At 44.0% G+C, this 16,878-nt stretch overlaps 1 protein-coding gene across 1 annotated transcript in view; it reads right to left on the bottom strand.

The window, feature by feature from the left end:
* The window catches only part of afap1l1b (actin filament associated protein 1-like 1b), a 44,070-nt gene that overhangs the window by 21,880 nt on the left and 5,312 nt on the right, over window positions 1-16,878 (bottom strand). The window lies entirely within an intron of this gene.

Genomic DNA, 16,878 nt, shown 5'->3' with positions numbered 1-16,878 from the left:
AGTTTCTAGTAGATAGACCAGACGGTTCATGAGTTTCTAGTAGTTAGACCAGACGGTTCATGAGTTTCTAGTAGATAGACCATACGGTTCATGAGTTTCTAGTAGATAGACCAGACGGTTCATGAGTTTCTAGTAGATAGACCAGACGGTTCATGAGTTTCTAGTAGATAGACCAGATGGTTCACGAGTTTCTAGTAGATAGACCAGATGGTTCATGAGTTTCTAGTAGATAGACCATACAGTTCAAGAGAAAATAGCCAAATTAATGAAAAAAAGCAACTAATAAACAATGGCATTATTTACAATTAACTCTGCAACTCTTCCAACTATTGACCTTCACAGCTGCCACCAGTTTGACACCGAAACATTGACAAGATACACATACTAACATAGTAAAATAAATGTGTAAACAAAAATAATATATATATATAAAAATTATATTTCATGTTGAAACCTTCATTGAACAAAAGTATTCACCTAGTTGATTTACATTTAGGATAATATTTTACAGCTTTGTCATTCAATTTTTATTTGAAAATCTTCCTGAATTATTTGGACATATTTTCCATGTGATAAGGCCACACAGAGGGCCAGAGATTATTACAGACACCTGTACAAATGTGAAGGCCACACAGAGGGCCAGAGATTATTTTTATTTTTATTTATTTCACCTTTATTTAACCAGGTAGGCTAGTTGAGAACAAGTTCTCATTTGCAACTGTGACCTGGCCAAGATAAAGCATAGCAGTGTGAACAGACAACACAGAGTTACACATGGAGTAAACAATTAACAAGTCAATAACACAGTAGAAAAAAAGGGGCAGTCTATATACAATGTGTGCAAAAGGCATGAGGAGGTAGGCGAATAATTACAATTTTGCAGATTAACACTGGAGTGATAAATGATCAGATGGTCATGTACAGGTAGAGATATTGGTGTGCAAGAGCAGAAAAGTTAATAAATAAAACCAGTATAAAAACAGTATGGGAATGAGGTAGGTAAAAATGGGTGGGCTATTTACCAATAGACTATGTACAGCTTCAGCGATCGGTTAGCTGCTCAGATAGCTGATGTTTGAAGTTGGTGAGGGAGATAAAAGTCTCCAACTTCAGCGATGTTTGCAGTTTGTTCCAGTCACAGGCAGCAGAGTACTGGAACGAAAGGCGGCCAAATGAGGTATTGGCTTTAGGGATGATCAGTGAAATACACCTGCTGGAGCGCGTGCTACGGATGGGTGTTGCCATCGTGACCAGTGAACTGAGATAAGGCGGAGCTTTACCTAGCATGGACTTGTAGATGACCTGGAGCCAGTGGGTCTGGCGACAAATATTTTTTATTTTATTTATTTCACCTTTATTTAACCAGGTAGGCTAGTTGAGAACAGGTTCTCATTTGCAACTGCGACCTGGCCAAGATAAAGCATAGCAGTGTGAACAGACAACACAGAGTTACACATGGAGTAAACAATTAACAAGTCAATAACACAGAGAAAAAAAGGGGAGTCTATATACAATGTGTGCAAAAGGCATGAGGAGGTAGGCGAATAATTACAATATTGCAGATTAACACTGGAGTGATAAATGATCATGTACAGGTAGAGATATTGGTGTGCAAAAGAGCAGAAAAGTAAATAAATAAAAACTGTGGGGATGAGGTAGGTGAAAATGGGTGTGCTATTTACCAATAGATTATGTACAGCTGCAGCGATCGGTTAGCTGCTCAGATAGCTGATATTTGAAGTTGGTGAGGGAGATAAAAGTCTCCAACTTCAGCGATTTTTGCAATTCGTTCCAGTCACAGGCAGCAGTGTACTGGAACGAAAGGCGGCCGAATGAGGTGTTGGCTTTAGGGATGATCAATGAGATACACCTGCTGGAGCGCGTGCTACGGATGGGTGTTGCCATCGTGACCAGTGAGCTGAGATAAGGCGGAGCTTTGCCTAGCATGACCTTGTAGATGACCTGAAGCCAGTGGGTCTGGCGACGAATATGTAGCGAGGGCCAGCCGACTAGAGCATACAAGTCGCAGTGGTGGGTGGTATAAGGTGCTTTAGTGACAAAACGGATGGCACTGTGATAGACTGCATCCAGTTTGCTGAGTAGAGTGTTGGAAGCCATTTTGTAGATGACATCGCCAAAGTCGAGGATCGGTAGGATAGTCAGTTTTACTAGGGTAAGCTTGGCAGCGTGAGTGAAGGAGGCTTTGTTGCGGAATAGAAAGCCGACTCTCTCTTACAGACACCTGTACAAATGTGAAGGCCACACAGAGGGCCAGAGATTATTACAGACACCTGTATAAATGTGAAGGCCACACAGAGGGCCAGAGATTATTACAGACACCTGTATAAATGTGAAGGCCACACAGAGGGCCAGAGATGATTACAGACACCTGTACAAATGCGAAGTACCTTAAAAAGGGCAACTAGATGTTGTGAGATAAAATACATTAAATCCTTGAAAGATACAAAAATGTTGGTAGTTCCCTGGTTAAACGTTGAACGTTTCCAGTATATACCCTTCCTTTGTATCCTTAGTCTCTAGAGGTGGAAACTGCTAAAAGGGATTGGCGGGGGAGCTGGCAATTAAATGACGTCACTGGATGATATCAAGGAAACCACAATGGAAGCCTCAATGCATGCATAGTCAGTCAGTAAAAGGTTTCCATTCAACAGGAATCGTGTTGGGTTGGGTTCTTCCCTCCAGTGGGGATATCCGGGGGGTGAGGCTGATCCAGTGACCTTGACTCTTCTGCCTCTCTCCGTCTCCCTCTCTGCTCACCACACTGACACGTCCTCATGGCTACAGCTGGACACACTAGGAAACCGTGGAGACCCCAGAGAGCCACCGACTGAACTGAGCAAATGCCTGCCAACGCACTCACAGCAGTACAGCACGTCACGTGACTAGCCTCAACACTCAGACATAACAGAGAGGTTCACATGAATCAGCCTCAACACTCAGACATAACAGAGAGCTTCACATGAATAGCCTCAACACTCAGACATAACAGAGAGTTCACATGACTCAGCCTCAACACTCAGACATAACAGAGAGCTTCACATGACTAGCCTCAACACTCAGACATAACAGAGAGGTTCACATGACTAGCCTCAACACTCAGACATAACAGAGAGCTTCACATGACTAGCCTCAACACTCAGACATAACAGAGAGCTTCACATGACTAGCCTCAACACTCAGACATAACAGAGAGCTTCACATGACTAGCCTCAACACTCAGACATAACAGAGAGCTTCACATGACTAGCCTCAACACTCAGACATAACAGAGAGCTTCACATGACTAGCCTCAACACTCAGACATAACAGAGAGCTTCACATGACTAGCCTCAACACTCAGACATAACAGAGAGCTTCACATGACTAGCCTCAACACTCAGACATAACAGAGAGCTTCACATGACTAGCCTCAACACTCAGACATAACAGAGAGCTTCACATGACTAGCCTCAACACTCAGACATAACAGAGAGCTTCACATGACTAGCCTCAACACTCAGACATAACAGAGAGGTTCACATGACTAGCCTCAACACTCAGACATAACAGAGAGCTTCACATGACTAGCCTCAACACTCAGACATAACAGAGGTTCACATGACTAGCCTCAACAGAGCTTCATGACATGACTAGCCTCAACACTAACAGACATAATAACAGAGAGCTTCACATGACTAGCCTCAACACTCAGACATAACAGAGAGCTTCACATGAATCAGCCTCAACACTCAGACATAACAGAGAGTTCACATGAATCAGCCTCAACACTCAGACATAACAGAGAGGTTCACATGAATCAGCCTCAACACTCAGACATAACAGAGAGCTTCACATGACTAGCCTCAACACTCAGACATAACAGCTTCACAGACATAACAGAGAGCTTCACATGACTAGCCTCACACTCAGACATAACAGAGAGCTTCAGACATCAGACATAACAGAGAGCTTCACATGACTAGCCTCAACACTCAGACATAACAGAGAGCTTCACATGACTAGCCTCAACACTCAGACATAACAGAGAGCTTCACATGACTAGCCTCAACACTCAGACATAACAGAGAGCTTCACATGACTAGCCTCAACACTCAGACATAACAGAGAGCTTCACATGAATCAGCCTCAACACTCAGACATAACAGAGAGCTTCACATGAATCAGCCTCAACACTCAGACATAACAGAGAGCTTCACATGACTAGCCTCAACACTCAGACATAACAGAGAGGTTCACATGACTAGCCTCAACACTCAGACATAACAGAGAGCTTCACATGAATCAGCCTTACTGCTCTGGTTGTTTTTTTAAAGACTTGTGATCTTGTCATTTGAGTGTCACTTTAGAGAAACTGTACGTGTAGCTAATGAATGCTGACTTATTTTCTCATAGTCAGCAGATTGAATCTCTAATTCATTGAGGAGACGTTTAAAAAGGGCAGCAGATTGTTTCCACAGAGAATGGTTGGTTTCCTTCCTCTTGAAAACAAGGAAATGGAGCCTAACAAAATAATACAAACCTGTATTTCTGCTGCTAAACAATATAGACGTGTGTGATCAACACCTCTCACTAGAGAGCATAGACATACTGTATGTGTTTGAGGAAAGAGAAATGGGAGCAGGAGCAGGAGCAGGAGCAGGAGAAGGAGCAAGAGCAGGAGCAAGAGCAGGAGCAGGAGCAGGAGCAGGAGCAGGAGCAGGAGCAGGAGCAAGAGCAGCAAGAGCAGGAGCAGGAGCAAGAGCAGGAGCAGCAAGAGCAGGAGCAGGAGCAAGAGCAGGAGCAGGAGCAAGTGCAAGAGCAGGTGCAGGAGCAGGATCAGGAGCAGGAGCAGGAGCAGGAGCAGGAGCAGGAGCAGGAGCAGGAGCAGGAGCAGGCCTAGCGGTGCTGTAGGATGTGTGTTATTGGAGCGGTGTGGGGTGAAATCACAACTCCACAGCCCCGGGGTCTCTAGGGGTCACTAGTTTGTCTGAACCCCTACTGCCAGGACCAGAGAGGGGCCTGGCCCGCTCGCCTCGCCACTTGCATTCCCATGCAACACCCTCAAACCTCCAGCCCTACACCCCTCTCGCCCAGACGCCCACTCCCCTGCGCCCTCTGCTCGGACATCTCTGGGAAGTGTGCCAGCCTGGGAGATCCTGTGGGTGGTGTAGCTAATTTAGGTCGTTTCCATGTAAAAATGACCAATGAGCACCAACGTGAAGTTCATAGCAGCATGTCAAATTCTGTGTCTAATTAAAAGCTGTTCTTTGGAAATTAAGGTACACACACACACACACACACACACACACACACACACACACACACACACACACACACACACACACACACACACACACACACACACACACACACACACACACACACACACACACACACACACACAACACACACACACACACACACACACACACACACACACACACACACACACACACACACAAAGCATTGCCTTGTTACCAAAAACACCACATATCTTTAACCCAGCTGAGACCCTCACAAAAGTACAACTGAGGGCATTCTGTCGGGCTGTATCACCGCCTGGTACGGCAGCTACACCGCCCACAACCACAAGGCTCTCCAGACGGTGGTGCGTTCTGAACAATGCATCACCGGGCGCACACTGCCTGTTCCCCAGGACACCTAAAGCACCCAATGTCACAGGAAGGCCAAAAAGATCATCAAGGACATCAAACACCCGAGCCACTGCCTGTTCACCCCACTATCATCCAGAAGGCGAGGTCAGTACAGGTGCATCAAATCTGGGACCGAGAGACTGAAAAGCAGCTTCTATCTCAAGGCCATCAGACTGTTAAATAGCCATCACTAGCTCCACCCAGTATCCTGTCTTGAACTTAGTCACTAGCAGGTTACCACCCGGTTACTCTACCCTGCACCTTAGAGGCTGCTGCCCTATATACAGTGGATTCAGAAAGAATTCAAACACCTTGACTTTTTCTACATTTTGTTACGTTACAGCCTTATTCTAAAATGTATTAAATTATATTTTTTCTCATCAATCTACGCACAATACCCCATAAAGTCAAAGCGAAAACAGGTTTTTAGAAATGTTTGCATAATTTGATTTGGAAAGACACACACCTGTCTATATATAAGGTCCCACAATTGACAGTGCATGTCAGAGCAAAACCAAGCCGTGAGGTCGAAGAAATTGTCTGTAGAGCTCCGAGACAGGATTGTGTCGAGGCACAGATCTGGGGAAGGGTACCAAAAAATGTCTGCAGCATTGAAGGTCCCCAAGAACACAGTGGCCTCCATAATTCTTAAATGGAAGAAGTTTGGAACCACCAAGACTGGTCGCCTGGCCAAACTGAGCAATTGGGGGAGAAGGGTCTTGGTCAGGGAGGTGACCAAGATCCCGATGGTCACTCTGACAGAGCTCCAGAGTTCCTCTGTGGAGACGGGAGAACCTTCCAGAAGGGCAACCATCTCTGCAGCACTCCACTAGTCAGGCCTTTATGGCAGAGTGGCCAGACGGAAGCCACTCCTCAGTAGAAGACACATGAAAGCCTCCTTGGAGTTTTCCAAAAGGCACCAAAGACTCCCAGACCATGAGAAGCAAGATATTCTGGTCTGATGAAAGATTGAACTCGTCGGCCTGAATGCCAAGCATCACGTCTGGAGGAAACCTGGCACCATCCCTACGGTGAAGCTTGGTGGTGGCAGCATCATGCTGTGGGGACGTTTTTCAGCGGCAGGGACTGGGAGACTAATCAGGATTGAGGGAAAGATGAACAGAGCAAAGTACAGAGAGATCCTTGTTGAAAACCTGCTCCAGAGCACTCAGGACCTCAGACTGGAGCGAAGGTTCACCTTCCAACAGGACAACGACCCTAAGCACACAGCCAAGACAGCGCAGGAGTGGCTTCGGGACAAGTCTCTGAATGTCCTTGAGGGGCCCAGCCAGAACCCGGACTTGTACCCGATCGAACATCTCTGGAGAGACCTGAAAATAGCTGTGCAGCGACAGTTCCCATCCAACCTGACAGAGCTTGAGAGGATCTACAGAGAAGAATGGGAGAAACTCCCCAAACACAGGTTTGCCAAGCTTGTAGCGTCATACCCAAGATGACTTGAGGCTGTAATCACTGCCAAAGGTGCTTCAACAAAGTCCTGAGTAAATTATCTGAATTCTTATGTAAATGTCATGTCAGCTATATTTATTTTTTATAAATTTGCAAAAATTTATAAATACCTGTTTTTGCTTTGTCATTATGGGGTATTGTGATGTCATTATGGTGTATTGTGATGTCATTATGGGGTATTGTGATGTCATTATGGGGTATTGTGTGTAGAAACAGTCAAGGGGTCTGAATACTTTCCGAATGCACAATGTATGTATGCATGTACAAAAAAAAATGTAACGTCTAGGAGCAACAACGACAAAAGTATCTACGCCAAATTAAGATTCAAAGATGTCTGCAGAAAGAATGGGGTGTCAGCTATGACATGACACATTGACTTTGGAATAATGTATTTGAATAGATTATTGAAGATACAGTAAGTGAAGTGGATTTACACTTTCCGAATGCACTGTGTGTGAGATATATGGACACTCAAACACTTCAAATGAGTGGATTCTGCTATTTCAGCCACACCCGTTGCTGACAGGTGTATAATATCGAGCACACAGCCATGCATCGCCATAGACTAAAATTAGCAGTAGAATGGCCTTACTGTGGTGCTATCTTAGTGACTTCCAACTGCCCTGGTCAATTGTAAGTGCTGTTAATGTGAAGTGGAAACGTCCAGGAGAAACAACGGCTCAGAATTGGTAGGCCTCACGAGTTCACAGAACAGGACCACTGAGTGCTGAAGCACATTTGTCCTCTGTTGCAACACTCACTACTGACTTCCAAACTGCCTCTGGAAGCAACGTCAGCACAAGAACTGTTTCATCGGGAGTTTCATGAAACGCTGTGTCTGCACAGTTCTTCCAGTAAGTGTTTTTGTGTCTAATATTCAGTGTACATTTTAAAAATAATTCCTTGTGCATAGAGTTTGTATGGTTTGTTATACTTTGAAATCCATGTTTGTTGGAAAAATCTGAGTCTCAGCGCAATTCCATTTCTGTGGATTTGCCCTTTAGTTGAGTCACAGTGCTCAGAGAGGCCTCTCATGACGTTCCCCTGCAGCCACACCCACACAGTGTGATTGAACACTATGACCCCTGCCGTAGTTCTGAGTTCAGGTCAACAAAGCCTCGCCTGCCAACTGTCAACACTCACAGATCACAGATCTGTCAGCTTAGATCATAAAATTTGACATGTCCTCTCTCCTTTCCCTCCCCACGCCTGAGAGCTATTCCAGTATAGTCAGAGGTGGCTTACAGTACAAGACAAATCAGCAAACTTACAAGCACTCACCATTAACATCCATCCATTAACATCACGGAAGACCCGCGTTGTAGCTCCGTTGAATCGTAAAGGCAATGTTCCGGCGTTCGCGGTGAACGGTAAACGGTAAACGCTGCATGTGTCGCGCAATCGTAAATGACCTTTCAATTTTAACACGGCTCTTCCGCGATACAGATGAAATCCAACCCTTAGAGGCTGTCTGATGTTACTATAACATACATATGGGTGGTAACAGAGCCAATGTAGACAGCTCCAACAGTTCACAACAGTAATGTCTCCACTAAAACAGATCCATCCTACAGAGAGGAGAGTTTGTCCTGAACCTTCATTCAAGCTCTTTGCACTCAGCCTTTCCGCACCCTAACAATACACCATTGTCCAGACAAGGGACAAAATTAGACAATGACAATACTCTTGAAGAAAGAGGGACAATGCAATGTTACAAACTAGAACAAAAAACAACAAAACATTCACTCAAAACACACACGGCGGCTGATATGTGCAGGGGCGTAGGGACGCAGCTGTGCGGTCCAGAGGCATCCATTGGCATTATGGGTAAAAGGATATGTCCTGCAGCTGTGGTTTCCCTGTCTAGGCTGACGACAGCAGCTTCTATCAACCCCAACCTTCTGCTTCCTGTTCCTGTAATCTCGTTACTACAACATCCCAAATTCACTTCATCGTCACCATCCACTGCCTTCATCCTTTCACATTATTTGACCTTCGCATCGTATAAAAGATCTGCTGATCTCTGAGTCTTAAATGGTATCACAGTACTCTATATTTACTTTCTGTCCAGTGGTAGGCTCTCCAGACCAGAGCTTAGTGAGACATTCTCTGCACACAACAAATGGTCTGTAGTCTAGGAGAGAGAAAGCTATGTGGTCTGGTTTGACCTGCCATGTCCTCCCTACGGGGCAGTGCACGGCCAAGGACAGGCTCTCGCTGAAGATGCACATCAGCTGTTGTGGTGAGAGGCTTGCTGTTCATCACACTCACCGAGGGCTGAGGAATGACTCATAGAGAGGGCCTTTGTGCACCCAGAGCCTGATCATATGGAGACCACATGGGACGGAGGGTGAAATTCAATTCTGATGACAACAAAAAGTTGGACTGGGTCAATCACAGATCTGAGAGAGACAACAGGCCACAGCACTGAGAGGGAAGGGAAGGACAGTCTAGGAGGATGACATTGTCATTACATAGCAATGATTCCACAGCACTTCAGGAAATCAAAGGCAGTGAGGACAGACGTGGCTCGAGTCTGTTGGGTCCATTCCTCCATGCATTATAAAGACAAGTTCCACAGATACCGCCTGAGAGCATCCATCTCCCAGGGGAGGTCTAGATTTCAACTGGTCAGTGGGACTTTATGTCATCAGGGAGTCTACTAAAAATGTACTTTGGCCACACCCACATTGTCAAGACGCCACATGACAAGATAAACACACCATCGACTCTTCTTACGTTCTGCGTTGTCATTGTGAATGTCTCAGTTTCATTCAGGATGCTGCTCTGCCAATATTTCAACACGGAACTGTTTATTTAGAGGAGAACACAAGCTGCAAATCAACAGGAAATTGATGACAATGCTCTGCAGAGGCCAGCCCCGGACCTCCTCTGTCTGGAGGCTCAGACATGATAGAAACTACCAGACCTCCTCTGTCTGGAGGGTCAGACTGACCCCAAGAGAGAATAATTGTCCTAATACTCGCTCCCCGCTTTTCCCTCAAAAAAACTTGTTTTAGACCTTACTGCCTGACTATTTAAAGAGATACAAGAGTTTGTGTGTGCACATGTTTCTTGTCTGTGTTGGTGTGGTGTACAGACTCCTTGACTGAAGACCCAGTAATGAGACCTAGGTCAGGCCATCATGGGAGTCATAGTTACAGAAAAACAACCCAAACTGCTCTTCAGGATGGTTGTGAAATGGCTTTTCTGGGGCATTTTGAGAGAGTTGGAGGGAGTTCAAATAACTCATAAAACCTCTCTCTCTCTAACAGCTCTGTCTTTTATCGCTATTCTATGACCTTGGCTATCCGTGACATTCCGAGGTTAGAGAAAGGTCAGTTCAGCTCAACTCCCATCTACGACCATAGTCGTAGGGGGGGGGGGCAGCACACAGAGTGCCCCTTTAGACGGGCAGCTTTGATTTCCACTCAACAGGCCCCGGAGTCAAACTGTGGCAGGCCACTCTCAGACAAAGACCATTTCAGCTCTTACATCCCTATTCATAATCAACATAAGTCTGATTTCACTCTGCCGCTACACATGTGTATGTATGTATATATATATATACACACACATATATGTAGTTGAAGTCGGAAGTTTACATACACCTATGCCAAATACATTTAAACTCAGTTTTCACAATTCCTGACATTTAATCCTAGTAAAAATTCCCTGTCTTAGGCCAGTTAGGATCACCACTTTATTTGAAGAATGTGAAATGTCGGGATCACGTGACCCTTGAACGAGATGGCCGCATGAACTAAGAGCTCCGCACAAGTAGTTTCCAATTCCTAATCTTACCTCCACTCCAAGTTCAAACTCATTTAGCTTTAGTAAGAAAAAGTCATGGCGGCTACAAAAGGCGACACTACAGGTGACATTTTTACCCGGACTCGAGCATTAGCGACGGAAAAAGCCTCCAATTAGAAGCTAGCTTCAGAAAAAACTAGCGCCATTAGCCAGGAGCAAGAGAACCCACTCCCCCCCGAGGCACAACAAATGCCAACCTCGCACTCTGTCGAAGACATCCTTTCTGAGTTGAGATCCCAAAGTACAGAACTAAACACTAAATTAGATGCCATTAACTCTCAGCTCAGTGCGATAGGGGACAAGGTGACAATCCTGGAAAACGCTTTGCCTGACATCAACAACAAGATAACCATAAACGCGGGGCGCCTGGACGAGGCAGAGGGGCGAATCCTATCCATGGAAAACTTATTGACAGATGCCATAGAAACAATAGCATATGCTAAAAAGAAAATCGAGCATCTGGAAGAGAAAACAGAGGACTTGGAAAACAGGGGCGAAGGAATAATTGTGTTCTATTCAATCTGGGCGAAAAAGAAGAGGGAAACATGCCACTGATCCGCTACCTGCAAGACAAACTTCCCAAGTGGCTCCACCTGTCCACCGAAAGGCCCATAGAACTGGAGAGAGCTCACCGAGCACTGAGGCCCCCACCAGCAGCCAGACAACCACCGTGCCCAATCACCATATGTTTCCTGAGATTCACTGACAAGGAACGAGTCCTACAGGCGGTGAAAAACAACACCATCACAGTGGGAAACGCCAAACTCTCTTTACACCAGGACCTGTCAGCTGGAATACGCCGAAAGCGCCGAGAGTTTGACGAAGTGAAGAAATACTCCATTGACCGAGGCATCTTGAGGGGATTCAAATACCCAAACGAGCTCAGGATTCTTCACCAAGGAGCCTTGCGACACTTCAAAACTCCTGAAGAGGCAAAACTTTTTTTGAAAGACAATCCTGGTCAATGAGAAACAGACCAATGACTAAATGCGATTAATGCCATTACTAAAGGAGGTAAGACAACATATAGCCGATATCCAGAGACCCACCCCCTAAATGTCATTATAGCCGTCCAATTTATATTTATTTTCCTTTAACTGAGAGGGATGGGCTGTATAGCCTAACCTAGGCCTACTAATGTTTCAGCCTACTTTTATTTCCCTGTCTTTTTGTTGCTATTATTACTTGGGGTTCCCCATGTCCCTTGGGGGAGGTATATGTAGGCTGGGCTATTGATTTTATTTTTCTCCCCTCTTTTACTGTGGTCTGGACGAGGGCTACTTTGTCATTTACTCAATGCGGGGTGGAGAGGATGAGGCATTTCTTTGGTGGGGAGAGGGAGACGTTGTGCGTTGCTAACTGTTCCCGGTTTTTGTTTTATTCGGAACACAGAACTGAGACTGAGCGGGGGGGGGTAATAGATCCAACGGGACGTGTCGTTGTTTGGGAACTCGGCTGGGGTGTTCAGAGATTATTATTTTATGTACACCATTTATTTTCCTTTTATGTGAACGCAGCTGTAACTACTATCCACTTTAACCCAGCGATGACTTGCACTAAAGTTCGATGACGATGACTAGTACCTTAAATCTATTGACATGGAACTGCCATGGTCTAGGTCATGCAATAAAACGGAAAAAGATACTATGTGCTCTAAAAAAGGAAAAAGCAGATATCGCGCTATTACAAGAGACACACCTCTGTGATGCTGAACATGCCAAACTCCGCAGAGCTTGGGTGGGACAGGTGTATTTCTCATATTTCAAATCAAGCAGTAGAGGTACAGCCATACTTATCCATAACAATGTTCCATTCATAATTGACAAAAACATATCTGATCCGGAGGGGAGATTTATTTTGATAACTGGGTCAATATATGGTCAACCAATTACTATCTTAAACATATACGCCCCTAACACAGATACTCCTGCCTTCATGTCAAAAATTATAACCCTGTTCAATGAGCATTGTGTCTCCTTTGGCGTGGTGGCCAGAGATTTTAATTGTACCCTTAACCCAACCCTAGACAAATCATCTCAAATCCCCACCACAAATCCTAGATCTGCAAAGATATTGAACTCTCTTACTAAAGAGATGGGACTGATAGATATCTGGAGAGAGACTAATAGCTCATCTATGGACTATACATACTACTCTAATGTCCATAACACCTACTCCCGTATAGATTACATTTTTATCCCAAAGAGTTTCATAAATTCAGCCACATGTACAATCGGACCCATAGCACTTTCAGATCATGCCTTTGTACACCTCCGCTTTGACCTCTGCAAAAACATCCCGAGGTCAAAGAGCTGGAAATTCAACACCTCCATGCTATCAAACGAAGCGTTCCATACATTGGAAACTACACGGATAAACAACTACACACAAGACAACAAAGATTCTCCTGTTTCTCCGGCCACAATGTGGGACGCTGCCAAAGCCACACTAAGAGGTCATCAAATCGCATATGCTTCCTCTAAGAAAAAGCAATGGAAGCACACAGGCTAGATCTTGAGAGGGAGCTGGAATGCTGTGAAAGAATACATAAACAATCTCCAGACAGCACCTCCTGGAGTCATCTTAAAGCAGCCAAAGCCAAACTGAATTTGGACTACACTCGGGAGATTAAAAAAAAGGTTTTCTTTACTAAACAGAAATACCATGAGTATAGCAATAGGCCCAGTAGATTGCTTGCTTACCAATTAAAAAAGGAGCAGTCAGAGTGTACAATCATGGCTATCTGAACAGCAGAGGACGAGGTCAAATACGACCCAAAAAAAGATCAATTTAACTTTTCATGATTTTTACTGCAAACTATACACCTCTGAGAGAAAACACACGGAGGCAGAACTCCACTCTTTCCTAGAGGGAATCTCGCTACCTAAACTATCAGAGACCGACCAAGAAGATCTCGACTCCCCCTTCACTCCTGAGGAGATCCTGGAGGCAATTACCTCCATGCCACCTAATAAGTCCCCAGGCCCAGATGGATTCCCCAGAGAGTTCTACAAAGCCTTTTGGCCCCAGCTCCGTAGCCTAGTGGTTAGAGTGTTGGACTAGTAACCGGAAGGTGGAGAGTTCAAACCCCAGAGCTGACAGGGTACAAATCTGTCGTTCTGCCCCTGAACAGGCAGTTAACCCACTGTTCCCAGGCTGTCATTGAAAATAAGAATGTGTTCTTAACTGACTTGCCTGGTTAAATAAAGGTAAAATAAATAAAAATAAATAAAAAAATCTTCATGCCAATGCTGGAGGATTTTTGCAAAAACTGAGTTCTCCCAGACTCAATGCACACAGCTCGCATTACAGTGTTGCTAAAAAAGGACAAGGACCCCCTATCCTGCTCGTCCTTCCGGCCCATAAGCTTGTTGGATTTCGACTATAAAATAATTACCAAATTGCTCGCCAAAAGACTAAACACTCTTCTTCCCAAAATAATAAAAGCGGACCAAACTGGATTTATTAGAGACAGATACTCTTCTGATAACATTCGCCATCTTTTTGATATTATTGATCAAGTAAACGCACAGAAGACCCCTGTCCTGCTGGCTTCACTGGATGCCGAGAAGGCGTTTGAAAGGATGGAGTGGAGCTTTCTGTTTTCAGTCTTAGAAAAGTTCAAAGGGGCCCAAATTTTATTAAATGGATCAAATCACTATACTCTCATCCAAATGCCATGGTGACTACTAATGGACTCAACTCTGACAGAGTCCATCTGGAATGGGGCACAAGACAAGGGTGCTCGCTGTCCCCCTTGCTCTACTTGTTGGGGGCGGAGCCTCTGGCAGAGCTGATAAGGAGCAATCCAAGTATTATGGGTATTTCTGCAGGCGGCCTGCAGCACAAGATTTCGCTTTACGTGGATGATGTCTTGCTCTACATATCCAACCCTGAGAAATCCCTCCCTCTCATTTTAGACACAATTGCTCAGTATGGCAAGTTTGAGGTTATAAGATCAATGTGAACAAATCCACTGTCTGCCCTCTCAATATTACACTCACCAGCTCTATGAAGACACTATGTCCATTCCAATGGAAAACACAGGGGTTTCAATACCTTGGGATCTTCATAACACCAGATCTGAATAGTCTTTTCAAGGAAAATTATCTTCCACTCCTGGATCGAATCAAGAACGATCTCCAAACCTGGATCTACCTCCCAATTAGCTTAGTAGGAAGAATTCATGTCATCCGTATGAACGTCCTCCCTAGACTGAACTACTTATTTCAGATGCTCCCATGCTATCTCCCAGTTTCCTTCTTCAAAACAACTAACCAAAGCATCACCAAATTTATATGGGGCAATAAAAAAACCTAGGATTAAGTTTTCCACTCTATCGAAACCTGAATCTAAGGGTGGTCTTGCCCTTCCCTCCCTTCAATTGTACTACTGGTCTGCCCAAATCCGCAACATGCTAACATGGATCACAAACAGACAAGAGTCAACGTGGATTCAGATAGAAGCCCAATCCTGTGGTTCATTGCCCTTAAGCTCAATTGTATTAATTAATAACTTTAGTGAAGTGGGCAACATAGCCAAAACCTTTGTGATTTACAGCAGCCTACTAGCGTGGAGGGACTGTAAGAAATACCTGGGAATTTCCTCCCAAATATGTTCTCACTCGCCTATAGTAGGCAACCCAGACTTGCCAAAAGCCCTGAGGGATGCCAACTTTAATCTTTGGCATACTCTAGGAATCAGGACCTTTTCAGACCTATTTCATCAGAAAACCACTACACTGAAATCCTTTCAAGAGCTCTGCAGTGAATTCGATGTGCCAAGATCCATTAAAAAAAATATATCTTCAAATTAGACATCCTCATTTACCTCCAAGAGGAGGTTTAGAACTCAGTTGAATGAAGTTGAAGCCCTTCTTGTCACAACACAATCCATAAAGGCAAAATATCTTACATCTATAGACAACTTTCTGAGAAAGGAGGCTCCTCCTTTACTCCTTTGAAAATAATTTGGGAAAAGGATCTTGGTTTGACTATCAGTGATGAGTTATGGGCGGAGGTTTGCGACAGGGTATACTGCACCTCTACTAATGTAAAAATGAAAGAATCTAATTACAAATGTTTGTACAAATTTTATTATACTCCTTTGAGACTCCATAGAATGAAAACAGATGTGTCTCCTAACTAAAATATGTACCTCTGAAAGTGGAACCTATATGCATGTATTTTGGAGCTGTAGAGAGATTGCCAGAATCTGGCAATCTATACATACTGCTGCACAGAAAATACTAGAGGTACAGTTTGATATGACCCCGTGTATCTATCTTCTTAATGCCCAGCAGGACTTTGTTCTTGATCCTGACAGAGAAAATTTGCTTATGACTATTACATACTTTGCTAAGAAATTTTTTCTTCTATTGTGGGCCTCTAATACTTCTCCTACATTTAAAATGTGGATTGACCAGATTGTTGACTTTCTCCCTCTTGAAAATCTCACTTCTGACCTCCACAAGAGACCAGGCCAAGTTTGATAGACTCTGGTCTCCAGTATTCAACTATATTTCAAACTGGACAGAGTGAACGGGGTGACTAGGGAAATGTGCAGATACATGTTGTGTAAGATGCTGTAAAACCTAAAAACTAATTATTGGCTCGTCGTCTCAGCGAAGGCTTGAAATAGCTGATAAGAACCTTGATAGTGCTGCTGCAAGTGTTATATGTTTTTTTGTGTTTTCATGTATGTATGTATTTATGGGTATGTGTGTATGTATATATGTATGTATGTGTATATATATATTCATCAAGGAAAATAAATAGATTAAGAAAAATAAGTGTTTTTATTTGACTTTATCTTTCATTTTAATTGTATTTTTTCAAATGTACTATTATATTTTTTGACTTTTTATTTTTTTAAGCCTGTTACATCTGTGAATGTGGAATGTGTTTTGTTGGTTGATTTGGAAAAACAAGAAAACTTCATA

This window comes from Oncorhynchus gorbuscha, linkage group LG02 (genome assembly GCF_021184085.1).
Source record: "Oncorhynchus gorbuscha isolate QuinsamMale2020 ecotype Even-year linkage group LG02, OgorEven_v1.0, whole genome shotgun sequence".
In the NCBI taxonomy this organism is placed as follows: domain Eukaryota; kingdom Metazoa; phylum Chordata; class Actinopteri; order Salmoniformes; family Salmonidae; genus Oncorhynchus; species Oncorhynchus gorbuscha.
The sequence above is the reverse complement of the archived record's forward strand: the minus strand, read 5'-3'. Positions and strand labels throughout refer to the sequence as shown.